The sequence below is a fragment of the Triticum urartu genome, chromosome 3A, assembly GCF_056163025.1.
Source record: "Triticum urartu cultivar PI428250 chromosome 3A, HENAU_Tu73, whole genome shotgun sequence".
Classification (NCBI taxonomy): Eukaryota; Viridiplantae; Streptophyta; class Magnoliopsida; order Poales; family Poaceae; genus Triticum; species Triticum urartu.
The window spans coordinates 618515501-618534087 of NC_141875.1; positions in this window are offsets into that span (position 1 = coordinate 618515501).

Consider the following 18587-nt stretch of genomic DNA (forward strand, 5'->3'; position numbering starts at 1 on the left):
TTGATATGAGGAGACGGGCTCCCCCATGAGCTTGGTATAAGCTTTTTGTTGCCAAGGGGTATGTAACCTCTGTTCCACCAGATGAGATAAACTTTTCTGATCTGTTTTGATAACAAACTGTTGCAATTGTAGATAGGGTCTCCACTGATCCACTGCTAATAAAATAGCCATGTATTCCTTTTCATAAATTGAAAGACCCCTGCTCCTTGGGCCAAACGACTTGCTAATGAAAGCAAGTGGGTGTCCCTTCTGCATGAGAACAGCTCCTATTCCATACTCACATGTATCGGTCTCAATGACAAAAGGTTGAGAAAAGTCAGGCAGAGCCAAAACTGGTGCAGAAGTTAAGGATTGTTTCAGAGCAACAAACGCATTATCAGCCATGGGATTCCACACAAAGATCTCTCCCTTCCTCAGAAGATCAATCAAGGGTTTACTGATAATTTCATAAGACTTGATGAATTTTCTATAATATCCTGTCAGGCCCAAGAAACCTCTCACCTCTTTAACATTTGTTGGTGTGGGCCAGTTGACAACAGCGGTAATCTTACTAGGGTCTGTTGAAACTCCCTTGTCACCGATAACATGGCCTAGGTATGAAATTTGTTGCTGGGCAAAATCACACTTGCTGAGCTTAACCTTCCACTGTTTCTCCTTCAAGATTTGTAGCACTTGAGTGAGATGCAATATGTGTTCCCGAAGTGTCTTGCTGAATATGAGTATATCATCAAAGAAACAAACTGCGCATTTTCTGAGAACTGGAGACAAATCAAAGTTTATTGTTCCTTGGAAGGTGTTAGGGCCGCCTGTCAGACCAAACCCTACCACAGTAAACTCAAAGTGTCCATTGTGAGTGGAGAAAGCAGTTTTATACTCTTCTCTAGGGGCTAATATTATTTGATCATATCCTGCCCTCAAATCTAATTTAGAAAACCAAGCTGCACCAGCTAGTTCATCCAGGAGTTCATCAATAATTGGAAGAGGAAATTTGCCTTTAATAGTGAGAGCATTAAGATGTCTGTAGTCGACTACCATTCTCCATGTGCCATCCTTCTTTTTGACCATAATAATAGGAGAAGAGAAAGGACTACTACTCATTCGAATGACACCAGATTCCAACATTTCTGCAATCTGTTTCTCCAAATCATCCTTTAAATGAGGAGGAATTCTATAAGGTCTTTTTGCTACAGGACAGGCTCCAGGAATCAACCGAATAGTATGATCAAATTGTCTTCTGGGTGGCAGTCCTTTAGGAGGAGCAAACACATCAGCAAATTTATCTAGGACCTGCTTAACTTCTTCAGGAAGTTTGTTAGCTTCATCAGCTGGTAGTTCCAAATAGATAGACAAAACTGTGAAAGCAAAATCATCAGGAGCTAGGCCTTGCAAGGTGATCAAGTTACCCTGGTGTTGGAATGCCAACCACTTTTGCTTCCAATCTATTTGCATGGGACTATGAGTTGTCAGCCAGTCAAGTCCCAAAATCCCATCATAATCACCCAAATCCAGTAATCTGAAATCAGACTTGAACTGATGATCATCACATGTCCATTCACAGGCTTCAATGATTTGGTTACTAATTAAGGTGGCCCCTCCAGCAATAGTTACCTTCATTGCTCTGCTTCCCTTTTTTGCTGGTAATCTATCTGCAAATTTCTCATTTATGAAGGAGTGAGTGCTTCCAGAGTCAACCAAGAAGATCATTGGGTTACCTTGTACTGTCACAGATAGCAAAATGGTCTTGCTAGATTTGCTGTCTCTGTTTATTGTGGCACACAGCATGTGGACCTGCCCTTGTTCGTCTGATTCCTCATCAGAGTTCTGCTGTAAATCTTGCAAATGATCAATCATTTCCTGAACTACATGCAATTGCATAGAGGCCTTGCACTGGTGGTCCTTAGCCCATTTCTCTCCACATATGAAACATAATCCCTTTGCCTTCCTGTAATTTCTCAGAGCTGACCATCTGTCCCCTGCTTGAGATCTTTGAAACTCCATTGGATTTTTCTCTTCAGTAACCTTCTGTTTGATAGGAGGGAGAGGTAAAGGCAAAGGCATAGCCGAAGCTCTTCTAGCTTGGCTGTTAATGGAAGTGTGCCCATCTCTAATTTCTTCCAACAGCAATGTTAACTCATAAGCAGAGTCAAGATCCTTGGGTTTTTGTATTGCTACCTGTACCTTAGCAGCTGGTTTGAGACCATCCATGAACCTGGTAACATAGTGCAATGGATCAGGAGCAGATTCATAAGCAGTTAACTGGTCATAAAGTTCCGAGAATCTGTCCACATAGTCTTCCACAGTGCTGGTTTGGGCTATATGAAATAATCTCCTGATAAGCTGCTGATACTGATTCCTAGCAAATCTGCTTTGCAGTAAATTGCAAAATTCATCCCAGTTGACGTTCGGCGCCCTGCGCTGTACTGACTCCAACCAACGTGCTGCCGCTCCCTCAAACTGTGCTGAAGCCATTGAAACCCACACTAGAGGATTAACTGCCCATAACTGGAATTGGTCTTCACATCTCGTTTGCCATAAACGTGGGTTAGTTCCATCAAACCGCGGCAATTCTACCCGAAAAGTGTTTTCTGAAGAAACTGCTCTGTTGGGGTCGCGAAGAGAAATTGATCTCACTGGGGTTGATTTGGAGCCACCAGAATTTCTAACCGGAGGAGGAACGTACAAGTTTAGCGGTCTACCTCTGTTCTCCTTATCAGCTCCTTGATCTTCAGTCGAGGATGACGCCCCTGCAGTGAACAATCTCCTGGGCGTGGTTACACCGCTCAGACGCAGATCCTGACCGCTCTCCTTGATCTTCTCCACCTCTGCCTTCACTTGGTTGATCTCACCCGTGAGATCCTCCCTGATTGCGTCGACTTGTCTCGTGATGACGCCTTCCAAATTGGCCGACATTTCATCGAGCATCTTGCGTACAGCTTGCACCAGGTCGTTCCTCCGGTCCTTGAGGCGCTTGTCGATGGTGCCAGCCATGTCCCCCTTGAGCAGATCGTAGATCGAACGGGCTTCGTCCGATAGATCCTCCATGATCTCGTCTCGCCGCCGCACCTTGAACCGAGTCGGGTACTGGTGGTGGGGAATCTCCAGGACAAACGGCTCTGATGCCAATTGTAAGATATAGGCCACGAATCACTCGATCTAAGATGAATTGTGATATATGATTGCTGTTCCGCCCATCCTCCCTCACAGCAAGTATGAATTTACAAGCAATCTCTCAGATCGGCCGAAGCCTCTACCATAGCCAAGCCAAGTCAAAATGATGAAGGAGCACTCTCTCTTATACTGATCTCAGTTACATCCCTTAGCGGGCCCAGTATGGGCCTGCAAGCCACTGGCCAGGTTTCTTATTGCGACTGGGCCTTGAGGCCTGTATTGGAGCGCCAGGTCTTGTAGCTTCAGGGTCATCGCTCTCCAGTTGCTTATCTGACGAAGGGCTCAGTGTAGGAGAGCTGCTGACAAGATTATACAATGTTTGTTGAATATATATGATTGATGACTGACATGTCTACTACAAGGTAGGTTAACAATACAATGCATGTTTTTTAAGCAACAGTGTGGGAGCATTTACAAACAAAATCCCTTGATTTAGTCTGCTGACACAAATAAGTTGATATGACAAAGCTGCAGTTGCAAGTATCGGCCAATGAAAAAGAAACCTCAATTATTAGAGTAAAAGGTGGCATGAAAGTGAAATAATACAAATTAATGTCTATAATAAACCTAGCTTAGAACAGGCTCCAGTAAAAGTGGTTGTGTTGCTACCTATTTAAGCATCAAAAGTTCATAGTTACAACTTTACATAAGCAAATTTAAGAAAACATGTAACTAAACAAGCATTGGCATTTTGAGAACTGTGAGGTTGCAAACCTGACGCGTGATGGAACAAATTGGGCCAATCTTGCCTGTAGCAAAGCAGCTCTTGCTAGGAATCCACCCAGTGTTGTAATATAGCAAGCCACTCTTCCTAGGGACTTATTAAATAAACAATTGTCATTCTAACGCAAATCTAAGAAAGCACAAATCACCTAAACTGTGGTATATGTTTACATACTTGACCTGATCCTATTCATTGAAACACCAACTCTTCAACACTAAGATACATACCGATCACGATCTAGGTGCTCCAACTTCAAAAACATTGGCTACCAATAATGGAAAAAAGATTACTTAAACATGCTACCTTGGAGAGTGTAAAGCATATAAAGCATCAGAATGCCACTACATTCAAAGATTCAGGCCATTTTTAGTTAACCATTTCAATTCAATCAACAGAAATTAAAGACTAACATGGCGTCAGCTGCACTCACCTTATGGGTTTTTTTACAATCAACCACATTAGATATGCCAGGAGCTTTTTATAGCACCATACTTCGGGTATAAAGGAAAGAAGCCAAACTAATCTGAAAGATAGTTATTTGCCCTAGTGCATATTCGCTAGGAAATTGTGGTGACCAAGCTGGTGGAGCAACGTGAGGTTGTTTTATACGATGCCTATGCAATGGGTGATTATTGTGATATGCATCCCCTGCTACCATTTTTATCTTATTTTCTTAAACTAAACACCCCATCTTCAGAGCTGCAAACCCTTAAACTAAACCTGGGCATACCTCGGGCTGGGCTTACAAAAGCCCGACCTTTGAAATGCTAGCCCGACGCCACTAACAAGAAGCCTGGCCAAAAAAATCCTATGATTCTTAGAAGAAAACAGAGCAAAAATCACAATTGATTACCCTGGTATGTTATATATATATAGACTATATGTTGGGGTGGACACATATATATAGAGCTGCAAATCCACGGCTACTTCCCTAGATAGACTATCCGTTCACTTACAGGTTTATAGAGAAGGACTGTGCTAATGTCCGACCGTTCCGAACATTAGCAACAGATCCGGACGAGTTTTCCGCTATTCACCTAAAGTAGGTGCGTGCATGCATGCGGCTGATTTCTTTGAAAAAAATACTGAGAGCCCACACAGACTCTTTTCCCCAATTGTTGCATGCATGCACATAAGACGAAAATGATGATATCAGCAGAGATTCCATCTAATTCGAAAATTCAAAATGTTTTGTAGCTCTAACCGTCGCTCTGATTGAAAAACCGTTTTCACATAAAAGATTTGTCACAACGAGACCTTCAAAACTAGATCCCATGTTGATATGTTTTGATGACTTTTTTTCGGGTCAAAAGTTACCAGCCCCACGCTAAGTAAGTTATCACATCTGTGGTACATAAGTTATCATCTTGTTTACATATAAATTACCGGGGCATGAAAATGGCTCCTCCAACATTCTCTTCGCATGCAAATGCAGTAGAGCACATGAAATCTGATGTCATTGTAAATTCTTGCTATTTCGAAACTACAAAATGTTTTATAACTCAAATTATCGTTTTTGATTGAAAAATCGTCTTCACAAAAATAATCCATCATGATGAGAACTTCAAAACTAGATCTCATGTTGACATGTTTTGATCACTTTTTTGGTCAAAGGTTACCGTAAAGTTATTAGTTATGTTATATGTATACTAACATGTTATTTATGCAGAAGTGGCTGGAGATGTGTTTTCAACGACTTCTTTCGGTCTTTCCCCTGAGTAAAAAATACCAATATTTATACCCGAGTTATCACCTCCGGATGCATACATTACCATGTTGTTTGCACAGAAATAACTGGGGTATGTTTAAATAACATTGTATTCGGGTCTTAAGTTACCGCTTTGTTTGTACCTACGTTATCAGGTCTATGTTGTGTGAGTTACCATGCTATTGACAAAAAAAGTTACCAGAGGTATATTTCATCAACAACCCTCCCCACCCCTCACCACCATCACCGAAAAGTTATCAGGACTGGGGCACATAAGTTATCAGGTCTCCAATGTGTGAGTTATCATGTTATTCACACAAAAATTTACCAAGGATATATTTCATCAACCACCCTTCCCCCACCCGGTCACCAAAATTTACCAAGACTGGGGGTACATTACTTATCAGGTCTACGATGTGTGAGTTACCATGCTATGCACATAAAAGTTACCGGGGGTATATTTCATCACTCTTCCCTCGTGAAAAGTACCATGATCGGGGTGCATAAGTTATCGGGTCTTCGATGTGTGAGTTACCATGTTATTCACACAAAAATTATCGGGGGATATTTGATCACCCCCCCCCCACACACACACACACACACACGTCAAAAGTTATCAAGACTCAGGTACATAAATTATCAGGTCTGTGATGTGTGAGTCATCATAATATTCCACAACTTATAATGTATATGAAATAATGTACTCCCTCTGTATGAATTAGTACAAATTCGAGTCACATATCTTGGTACATAAATTATCAGGTCTGTGATGTGTGAGTCATCATAATATTCCACAACTTATAATGTATATGAAATAATGTACTCCCTCTGTATGAATTAGTACAAATTCGAGTCACATATCTTGGGACGGGGAAGTACAAGAATGGGCCAACAAACAACAAAAAAACAATTTTTTATTTCCTACCATGGGGTTTAAAAAGGTCACATAGATAGTTTCCATTTGTAAGACAACAAGAAGTATCAGGTGAGTCGATTATTGACATTGTACAACATTGAACAGACCTGGGTTCAAACCCTACTTTGCACATTGTTTTTTTACTCGTTGGAACTGACAATCAATACGCGAGAAAAGAAAACAATAAGGAGCATCATTTGGATCGGGAAGGACAAACGAAAAAATGGCGACAACTATGTTCCTTTGGATCAGAAAGGAAAAATAAAAAACAGCTGCGACAGCGACGTTCGGTGGGAGCGGGATCGACAGCGACGTTCGGATCATAGCGACAGCGACGTCCGAAACACATAAGCAAAACGCGCGCCGTTGGATACGAAACGGACGACATCCAAACAGTGTGGATCTGTTACAAACAACCAGTCGGCAGGAAGATAGCTTTCTCGTATAGAGAATGGAAACTACATATATATAGCATCTGAATGCCTCTGAACTAAACTGATCTCTATCTTGACCATCTTTTTGTACTGTCAAATTGGTTCATATTTTGTTGATTGGAACTACTTTGGTTCACTCAAGATAATCACACCACCGATACCCCATACCAAATCACAATAAGATGCTTAAGTCACACCTATAATCCCACGCCGAATCACATCAGGAACACAACTACATGCAGCGCTAATTGGAAAAAGAAGGAAAATGCAGAATATTTCATCTTGTTTCCTTGTGTCTTATTACTTTGCCATCAGGGGCCAGATATGGGAACAAGGGCGGTGACAGTTGGACGGCGATGCGGCGTCTGGGGAAGGCGACCACCTGGGGTAAGGCTGTTGTCGTGAGCGGCTGCTCCGGATCCACCGAGGTTGGGGGCCAGGTCGAGTGACGCCGTGGAAGGGCGGGGCGACGGTGCTGTAGAAGAGGGCTGAGGCGTCGCCGGAGCAGGGCGTGAGGATGGCATGCGGCACTGGTGTAGAGTAGGACGGGATCACGGGAGGGTGGTGAGGTGCCTCTGGAGCAGGGAAGAGGACGGTGATGCGGCACTGGAGCAGGGCAAGAGGACGGCGCGACGCTGGAGGAATGCTGGGCGGCGTACTGTGAGCTTGTGGCTGGGCAGGTGCCGATGTCGTGCCCCGCGTCCCTCTCATCCACCTGTCCTCCAGTATCGTGATTATTAGGAACGAATACGCTAAAACTCAGTCGACTGAGTTTTAAGGAAGTCTCAGTCGACACCCCAGCCTTTGGATCTATTGTAGTATCAAAGTAAAGGAGACAAAGGGCAGACACAAATGATCCACTTAGTCTATTGCAATGTGGGAGATCCACTTATATACAGCCTGAAGAGGTGTGTTGGGGAGACACCTCTTCCCCAACAGACACCTCCTGAGAGGCATCCCTTCCATACAATTGATCACATATTTTATTTCTTAACACTTCCCCTTGATCAATTCGTCATTTGTATATTGCAATCCAAAAACTCCCCTAAAACCCTGTGGGAAAATTTGAGGAGAAACATTATAACGATATGCCACCTAAAACTCCTTTAAAATCCAATGGGAAAAATATAAGGAGAAACCAATATGACATATATCTGCACTTGTATTTATATTGTCTCATTAAAAACCTTATATGAGAAACCATCATGGAAAACTCATAAAGGGAAAAAGAGTGCAATATGAGTGATTTGAGGATCACAAACGGGTTATAACTTGGGATTTTACTCCCCCTAAACTTTGCAAACCTCAAGAATATCTCATACCAATTCCACGAACCTAGTTCTGGAATATAAACATTGATATAGATATTGTGAATATCGCAATAATCTGTTTGCATATTATCCTCTTACATTTTTGTCACAAGGATAAATATAACCCATAAGCAATACAAGTGACATTATCTTGGTAGATAATGATAATCTCCACACGATTTCACATGTGGCCAATCATTTTATGAAGTCATCCACATTTTGTGATGCTTCTAATAAAATAGAATGATTACTGGAATGACTAGTTTAGAGTCTATTTTGAAGACTTCCCTCAAAATACTCTTCCAGCAAACCCAGTCTTTGATATGGCATTGTGGGATCAGATAATTAGCCACTATCAATATATCAAACCATGGTCCCATCTTGATTTTTCGAATGAAATTGATCAAGACCCTTTGTGCCCTGGATATATCTCAGGATATTCCTTACAAAAACCTTATACCTTTCAGGGAATTGCACTCTCAATAAATTGCCAAAAACTATAGTGTCAGGCCTGACATATTTTGCAAGATATATGAGTGCTTCGATGGTATTTACATATGGCAATTCATGCTCCTCTATCACTTCACCATCTCGCCTATGTCTTAAGGATCTGTATCCCATATTAGGTATAATATGACCATATGTGTCTTTGATATAATATATCCATATTGAACTTCTCCAATATTTTCGGATATATGAAGACTAATATCTTAGGGGGATGCTCAAGTCATAAACTTAGCATAATTTGGTTTAACCCAAATATCCGTCTTAACATGATTTGTGTGTATTTCGTGTCTTATATAGACTTTAATGATAAGATCATAGACACCACAAATTAAGGTGATGTAAAATCCAATCCAGGATTTCTTCATGAATACACGTCAACAATCATTAGTTTGAGAGTAATCCTTGTCAAGGAATAACTCACTTAGTCGGCTCCACCACACAATTCTCCTTCTCCGACTACTTCAAGTCATAGACTGACTTCAGAAGTTCCACACATACATGTTGCGATTTACCTTTGGATTCAGAATATTAAGTCATTCAATGACTTCAATATATACATCCAAACTAATTGACCCATGGGAGTATGTAGACATTACATACATCAACCATATGGATCTGTACTACCATTAACATTCAGTATCGAAACATAATTCCACTCATACCAAGAAGGTATGCTACATTGTAACCGATGTCGGGTCTCTGTGAAAAACCCTTGTGCTACAAGCCTCGCTTTCTCACCACCTCATTTATTTTTGTTTCCAAACAAAAATTCACTTCTCTTCCCTCTAGAAGATACTTATGAGGAGCAGGTTTTACAATGGTAAATACCTCTCTTTTGATGAGCGAGTGCCACTCTTCCTTAATTGCTTCCTTTCATTTGAACCAATATAAGTGCAACAACACTGTCCATGGATTTGGTTCAGGGCCCAAAAGGATTCTAGCAATTCTCGAGAAGAATTTTATGTCGACATATGTAGACTTTCTCACATACGATTCTCATGAATTAATATCATCATGGAATTCTTATTAAGCCTCTTCACTCCTTGTGATTTCCCACAACAACGGAGTCAAGGTGTTTCGATGCCCCAACACCTAAAATGTGTGCACATATGTGTTGGACTTTGGATGCCGCGCATCCCTCAGGTGTCATTCAGCCCGATGTTGAATCATATTTACTGATCGAGGAGTCAATCTCCCATGTTTCCACTGAAACATATGAGAACTTAATCTCATGCGACCATAATTCTCCCCCTCTTGCTCTCATCTAGGGAGACAAGTGGTTTATTAGGTACCTCCACTCGTTCTGGTACTTGACCATAGTGACACATTTGTCATCAGTAAATATACTTGGCAGATTATTTGCAATATGCTGCAAATTTCTTACAACCTGAACATGCAGTTCAGATTCTTAAGTACGTGGACAAAATGTCTATGACATGTCTTATCCATTTCCTGGCATTCTTTGTGGTACACATCTCCCCCTAATGCCAGAAAATGTTCTTATTGCAAAAGCAATCAGCGTATGGGCTGCAAATAACTCCCTTGCTAGGGTTAAGGTATTCAGCGGATTAACGAACATACCACAGTTATTCCTCACATAGATCCCAACCATATGTGAAGGCCCATGATGTACGCTGGGGTGGTGATATCGGTATAAAACCGAATTACCGCAGATGGGAAATACTTCACTTATTTCCACGTACAAATTGCAAGGGGGTGCAGTATCATTTGATCTCATTTAGACCAAATATGCGGAGTGTGAGACCGCATGTTACCATCAACAAAATGTTGGTAAATCACAATTCTGCAACATTGGCCAAGCAATATTGAATCTCTTCCATCATAAGAGATCAAGCCAAACCATTCTGGTTATGCACTATATACTGAATATAACCATTGAATGCTCGTGAATCAACTTCAACGACATTTGCATGCCAATGGAATTATCCCACGTTAGGATAATTTGCTCTAAATTCGTCAATTTGAGCAATTAATTTAGTAAACACATGGTGTTGTGTGGATGATACACATCTAAGACCATCTTTGGATGCGTCTATTAACACCATGAAGTACTAACATAACCCAGATAATAGTTGAATAATCCAAACGTATTCTTGAATGCAATCAAGAATATTGGCTGGCTTGTTTCAAATTTTAAGGTGAGAGTGCCTTAAAATTAATTCCCCAATGTGACATGCAGTGCACAAAACAATTTCATGTTTGTTGGGAATATTGCAACTTGCCAAGTTGTGGCCAACAGAATTGTCAATAATACTAATCGTCCAATACCATGATGATAAAGGAGGAAACATTATTATGTATGCAACAAGATTGAGTATGAACTGATTCATACACTCAATTATTTCAACTATCTTGTCCGTGGGACAAGATGTTGCAATTTATACTATATGTAGTAGTACAATTATAGGCTAATGATATTTAGGGATAACTAGGAGACTACACGAGATCTCCAAAATATCTTTGGAATATCATTCCACAAGCATATCATCAATATAGAGGAGTCTATTCTCCTTCTATCATGCCAGTATATTCTTTGGATGTTTCCTTTTGAAGTAGAACTTCAAACGTATCCCATTAAAATCATTTGCCTCGAGTGAGCCGGTGGTATGATTCAACCCAATACTTACCGATTGGTAATCATTAGTACAACATTTCGTAAAACCACCATTTTGACAAACTTGAAAGTTTTCATTATGATCATTTAAATTAAATGATCCATTCCCTTTTGAGATATACACTCAATTTCTGCTTGTCATTTTTTCTCTTCTCTTTACATTCAACTCCTCGTGGTTCTCTAACCACTATTTCTTAGTACTAAGAGTACTAACATGAATTTCAGGCATTTCAACATGAAATAAAAATGATATTCTGTTTACCATCCTAGGAGAACGTAAAGTGCAATAAGGACTTATAGTTAGACATACATCTGAAGCCGCCTTATCACATAATCTCAACATAGTGTTGATTTAAGACAACATAGTTATAAGGCTCAACGGACTTGAAGTCCTGACAACGAATTGATAATCATTCATGTGATGCTTATAACAATATATCTCGCCTCAATGAAGGCTCTAAGGGAAAATGGATATTCATCATCCATTACATACCCAGTTTGAGAATCGAGCCATTGCGATGGTACATAAATGCAAATATGCATATTCTTAGCTATTTATAAATAGCCATGCCATTTTCTGCAGGTGGAGTTTCTATGGAAACAAGGCTTCAGGTCGACAATATCTTTAATGTCGATGGCCCATCTTAAATAGTTACTCCCACCAAATGCCATCTCATCGCATCTCCTTTCCAGAAAGGTCAGCCATATGTTGCATGAAATTCTCATGCAAATTAAGTAGGATGAAAATGCCATGGCTAAGCATAATCATGGCGATGGTGATTCTTAGTGACCCATAGGGAAAGCCTTCCAGAAGAACACCACAGTATGGTGTGGATCTTCCAAGTAAAGGTAGTCACCTCAAAAGGGACAAACCTTTAATTTTTCTTAAAACACATAGAGGTAGTCAACCACCTAGTGGTGCCTCACTCTTATGAACAATTCTCATTGATCATAGCCTACACAACCTTATGTTATTTATAACACGTGAAGGTAATCACCATAAAATGGCGTGAACCTCTCAGTTGTGCATGAAACTCAATTCATAGCTATGATGGAACCTCATAAGTTGTGTATGCATGGAAGGTAATCACCAAATATGCAAGCGTTTGCATAATTCTCTTCATAGCACAATATGTAGCATAGGCGCCACTAATGCCTTGGATTCCTCTCCTGATGGAGTATGCGACACTATAGTCACAACTAATGACAAATGCTATGAAATTGACAAGTATTTGGAAGAACATCATGAAGGTAGGCATCAACAGTGTAGGCCTCATAATGGCTATGTCATAAGTTTTGTGCCTTCATTTTTGCTTTCAACAAATGGAGGTAATCACTACTAAGTAGTGTAGACCTCACTCTTATGGAGCATCTCACAACCTTATGTTAATTAAAAACACATTGAAGGTAATCACCACATGGTGCGGTGTAGACCTCGCAGTTGTGGATGAAATTAATTCTTTGCCATAATGCAATCCATAAGCTGTGTGCAGAATTGAAGGAAGTCATTATGTCAAAATGATATAATATAGACCTCACAATAACATTGGATAATCTGCAATTAAGCAGTGGGTACCATTTGTCGATTCCTTGTGACAAATGTAAATTTGCCATAGTCAAGTAGTATCATACACTTCACTATCTCATGTTTCCAAATTTGCAAGCAGTTTCCATATTCTTATGCATATAATGGAATCAACATATTGCTTTGCAACGGTATTACTCATGTAATACAAATAAATGCAGAAGTACATACATACTTGTGCAACATATATGAGGACTGAGGGGCCTCAAACGGTCAATTTACATGATGTAAAACGATGCATAATCAATTATTATGCAAAGCAAGACCCGATGGTCTATCATGTATATTTGCTCTGAAGCCTGGGGCATAAAACGCAAATAACAATAACCTTACGGTTAAAGTGCTGAAAATAGCAAGCCTCTGGCTAAACTACAAAGTCCCATGATCTTGATGGCTCATTTGTAATTTTCAATAAGCCTAAGGCTTAGCAGCAAATTGGAATAAGCTGCAGTACTAACCTGATGACGCCTTATGCCACCACAATTCATCCGACGCGCGCGTCCGATGCTGCATCACACGCTGGGTGGGTAGCAATCTTCGTCGTGGTTATGAGACGCATCAACGCCATGATCCTTTTCTCCTCTTTGGAATCGATGGATTCCAATGTCTGAGTTCCTTCTTGTTTTCTCCTTCTGTACGTGTTCAGATAGGAGTAAATCTTGTGAGTGCATAGATTTACAGGAGAAAATTAATTGGAAGATCACTGGTTAAGTAATCTATTGACTAATCCCAATCTGTTGTAGAAGCACCGCGTGGAATTGATCTGCATCAGAGGCCTTCGTTTGCCTAATGCGAATGCAATACGACGACTCCGGCCGCCGCGAGCATATGTAACTGCCGGTTGGACGGAGTTTTCCTCTCAGCGGAAAGCCAAGCAATTCTTACAGGAAAACTCAAGATTCTCCGTATTACTTAATCACAAGAAGACAAATGAAATTAACATTCCCATGATTAATCTCATGTACAGATGCATGCATGCTCCATGGTGATGCTGCTGCATGTCCTTGCGTAGTCAACCATGCCATCGCGTGTTGTTGCCGCCCTAGGGCCACGGTCGCTCGAAGTCAGCAGTCGCGGACGATGCCGGAAGCCGCTGCGGGAAAGTCACGCACACGAGCGCCCGCTCTGCGTTCGCTTCTCTTTTTGTAGCAACCGCTTGGTTGAAATCGATCCTGCATCTGCATGCGATTGCATGTGCGTACAAGAGAAATCAAATTGATTGATCACAAGAAGACAAAACGGAATCATCTCATGGATTGAAAACCGCTTCCCCCTGTTTACGGATTGGAAACCGCTTGATTGATTAATCCCCTTCTACACGCGAACTCGACGTGAACTGGCTAAATGCCGATCAGATCGCCATGGCTTCGTGCTGCACAACGCTGAGTGCGGCATCAAAAAACACGTCTCACGCTGGATGGAATCGCTCTTCCTGTGATCTGTGCCGTCGTTGCTTGAGAGGGCTGTGGCGTGTGTAACCGCCGTCGTCTTGGCCAGATTTCTCTCGATAGAGGCTATGTGCTAATAAGCGTATTGTAGTATTAAAGTAAAGGAGACAAAGGAGAGACACAAATGATCCTCTTAGTCTATTGCAATATGGGAGATCCACTTATATACAGCCTGAAGGGGTGTGTTGGGAAGACACCTTTTCCCTAACAGACACCTTCTGAGAGGCATCCCTTCCATACAATTGATCACATATTTTATTTCTTAACATGATCGCTGACTCCCGAAGATTCGCGCAGATGAGTTTCTTGTTTGAATTCGGCCCATTAAGGTGCACGCCCAGTCCGATTGCTTTTTTCCCTTATGTTTTCTGGTTGGGCTCTTTCCTTTTGTTCTGTCGGGTCTGGTTGTTCATTGGGGCGTGCTGGACGTGCGTGATAGATTTGCTTTCGCTTTTTGTTCCTCTCGTTTCTTTTCTCATTCGTTGTTGACTTGTTTTTGTAGTATAAACTGGGCAGGTTTGACCGCGGAGTTAGTGGGCTGGTGGGTTGAAAGCAAGAACTACCTAATATATTTCTTGTCACGATGGATGTGGATGCTAACCTTGATGGGTGGCACGTTGCCGAAAGGCGTTGTATCAGCCGTCTTGGCTCTTCTTCTTTAATATATATAGTACGCACACTCGTGCGTATTCGAGAAAAAAATGTTTATATTTCTATTTTTTGTTCTGATTTTGTTTCTTTTTCAAATTTCCATTATTTTTATGTTTTCATTTTACTTTTTTTGCTTCATTCTTTACATTTCTTATTCCTTTTCCTCAAATATTGTTTCACGGTTTATGAACAATATATTCCGCTGTATTGATTTTTTTAAATCTGCAATGTTCTAACATAGACTTTCAAAATGGACATTTTTTGTGCATAATTTATTTTAAATATGTGATGACCATGTTTATTTCATGTGTATGTGCATATATATGCGAATATATTCCCATTTTTGTATGTTAATGCATGTCGTTTGACATGTTTTTTTAAAACAGGTTTTTATATTAAACCTTTTTTGTCTGGTCCATGTGGCATTAATTATTATTTTTGCATTTTGTCTTGTCACTTTTTCCTTGTCTTATTTTTAATGGTCTTTTCAAACCTTCTTTTTGCTAACAACAAGATCCTTGTTATACATTTTTTTTTGCATTTTGTCTTATCACTTTTTGTTGCCTTATTTTTTAATGATCCTTTTAAACCTCTTTCTCGCTAACAACAAGATTCTTGTTATACATTTTGTTTTAATATTTATTAAACAACAATTTTATTTTTGAAATTTGAAAATATTGCCATCTGGTCACACAAATTGCCCCCGGATGCAACTGCATGTCTTCAACGCCTCACAACTTAGTGACATTTCGTCGCGGTGGGGGCTGGAGGTGAGGGGGCAGCTGCATGTCTACCACTAGGCACAAAAATACAGAGTGCTGTGTTTCGATTACAACATTTCTTTTTCAATGCAACCGCAACTTTGTGGTGTTTTATCTGGGAAGGGGCAGTTGCATGTCCTGCCACTAAACCTGCAACTACAAGTGTCACCCCCCAATGCAACTCTATGGTGTTCTATAGAAATGGGTTGTTGCATGTCTGTCACTAGTCATGCAACTACAAATGTTGTTCCATCTGTAACTTCATGTCTTCAAATCACCTGCAACTTTGCCGTTTTTATTGAGAGGGGTAGTTGCATGTCAACCACTAAGCATGTACTCTCTCTGTTCCAAATTACTCGTCATGGTTTTATTTCAAATTTGAACTAAAACCATGACAAGTAATTTAGAACGGAGGGAGTAACTACAAGTCTAGCCCCCATTGCAACTCTGTGGTGTTTTGTCGCAATGGGTAGTTGCATGTCTGCCATTAGGCATGCAACTACAGGTGTTGCACCCTCCTCCCCCCTCCCCCGCCCCCACGGGTACCAACTGCATGCCTCCAATACAACTACAACTATGTGGTGTTTTTGTCGGTGTGTGTGTGTGGGGGGGGGGGGTTAGTTGCAGGCCATTGTCCACACAACTGCAAGTGTTGCATCGACTACAACTACATGTCTTCAACACGACCGCAACTTAGTGGTGTTTTGTCGTGGGGAGGGGGTAGTTGCATGTATGTTAGTAGGCATGCAACTGCAAGTGTTGACCTTGACTGCAACTGCATGTCTTCAATATGACTGTAACTTAGTGGTGCTTTGTCGGGAAAGGGCAGTTGCATGCCTACCACTGGGCACACAACTTCAAGTGTCGTCTGTGACTACAAGATCATGTCTTCAACACGACCGCAAATTAACTGTATTTGTCGGGGGAGGAGGCGTTTGCATGTCTGACACTAGGCACACAGTTACAAGTGTTGCCCCGATTGCAACAACACTACAACCCAGTGGTGTTTTGTCGGAGGGAGGGGGCTTGAATGTCTGGCACTAGGCACGAAACTGCAAGTGTCGTCCGTGAATGAAACTGCATGTCTTCAATGCGAGTGCAACTCAGTGTTGTTTTGTCGTGGGAGGGGGCGGTTGAATGTCTGTTATTGTCCACGCAACTGCAAGTGTCACTCCCGACTGCAACTGCATGTATGATACCGGCCATGCAATTGCAAGTGTCGACCCCGATTGCAATTGCAGATCTTCTACTGGCCACACAATTTTAAGTGTCACCCCGACTGCAATTGCATGTTTTCAACATGTCCATAACTTAGTGGTGTTTTGTCGGGCGGGTGGGGGGGAGGGAGGGCTAGTTGCATGTCTGCCACTAGGCAAATGCAAGTGTCGCCCCCGACTGCAACTGCATGTCTACGACACGACTGCAACTCAGTGTTGTTTTTTCCAGGGAGGGGCGGTTGCTGTCGGATTTTGGGTTCCGGCAGACCCTTGAGGTTCGAACATTGGGGTGCGCGCGGAGATTTTGCCTTCTACCTACCTGCACCCCTCCGCCTCGCTAAGATCTAAGCTATGGAAAGAACATCACAAGAGACACAGGGTTTATACTGGTTCGGGCCACCGTTGTGGTGTAATACCCTACTCCAGTGTGTGGTGTGGTGGATTGCCTCTTGGGCTGATGATGATGAGCAATACAAGGAAGAACAGCCTCGCGAGGGTCTGTTCCTGTTGGGTTTCGTAGTAATTTCAAAAAAATTCCTACGCTCACGCAAGATCATGGTGATGCATAGCAACGAGGGGAGAGTGTGATCTACGTACCCTTGGTAGATCGACAACGGAAGCGTTTGGTTGATGTAGTCGTACGTCTTCACGGCCCGACCGATCAAGCACCGAAACTACGGCACCTCCGAGTTCTAGCACACGTTCAGCTCGATGACGATCCCCGGACTCCGATCCAGCAAAGTGTCGGGGAAGAGTTCCGTCAGCACGACGGCGTGGTGACGATCTTGATGTACTACTGCAGCAGGGCTTCGCCTAAACTCCGCTACAATATTATCGAGGACTATGGTGGCTGGGGGCGCCGCACACGGCTAAGAATAAGATCACGTGGATCAACTTGTGTGTTTCTGGGGTGCCCCTGCCTCCGTATATAAAGGACTAAAGGGGGGGTGCGGCCGGCCTAGGAGAGGCGCGCCAGGAGAGTCCTACTCCCTTTGGGAGTAGGATTCCCCCCCAATCCTAGTTGGAATAGGATTCGCGGAGGGGGGAAAAGAGAGAGAGAGAGAGAGAGGCCGGCCCCCTCTCCTTGTCCTATTCGGACCAAGGGAGGGGAGGGGCGCGCGGCCCATCTAGGGCTGCCCCTTCTCTTTTCCATTAAGGCCCACTAAGGCCCATATAGCTTCCGGGGGGTTCCGGTAACCTCCCGGTACTCCGGTAAAATCCCGATTTCACCCGGAACACTTCCGATATCCAAACATAGGCTTCCAATATATCAATCTTTATGTCTCGACCATTTCGAGACTCCTCGTCATGTCCGTGATCACATCCGGGACTCCGAACAAACTTCGGTACATCAAAATGCATAAACTCATAATATAACTGTCATCGTAACCTTAAGCGTGCGGACCCTACGGGTTCGAGAACAATGTAGACATGACCGAGACATGTCTCCGGTCAATAACCAATAGCGGGACCTGGATGCCCATATTGGCTCCTACATATTCTACGAAGATCTTTATCGGCCA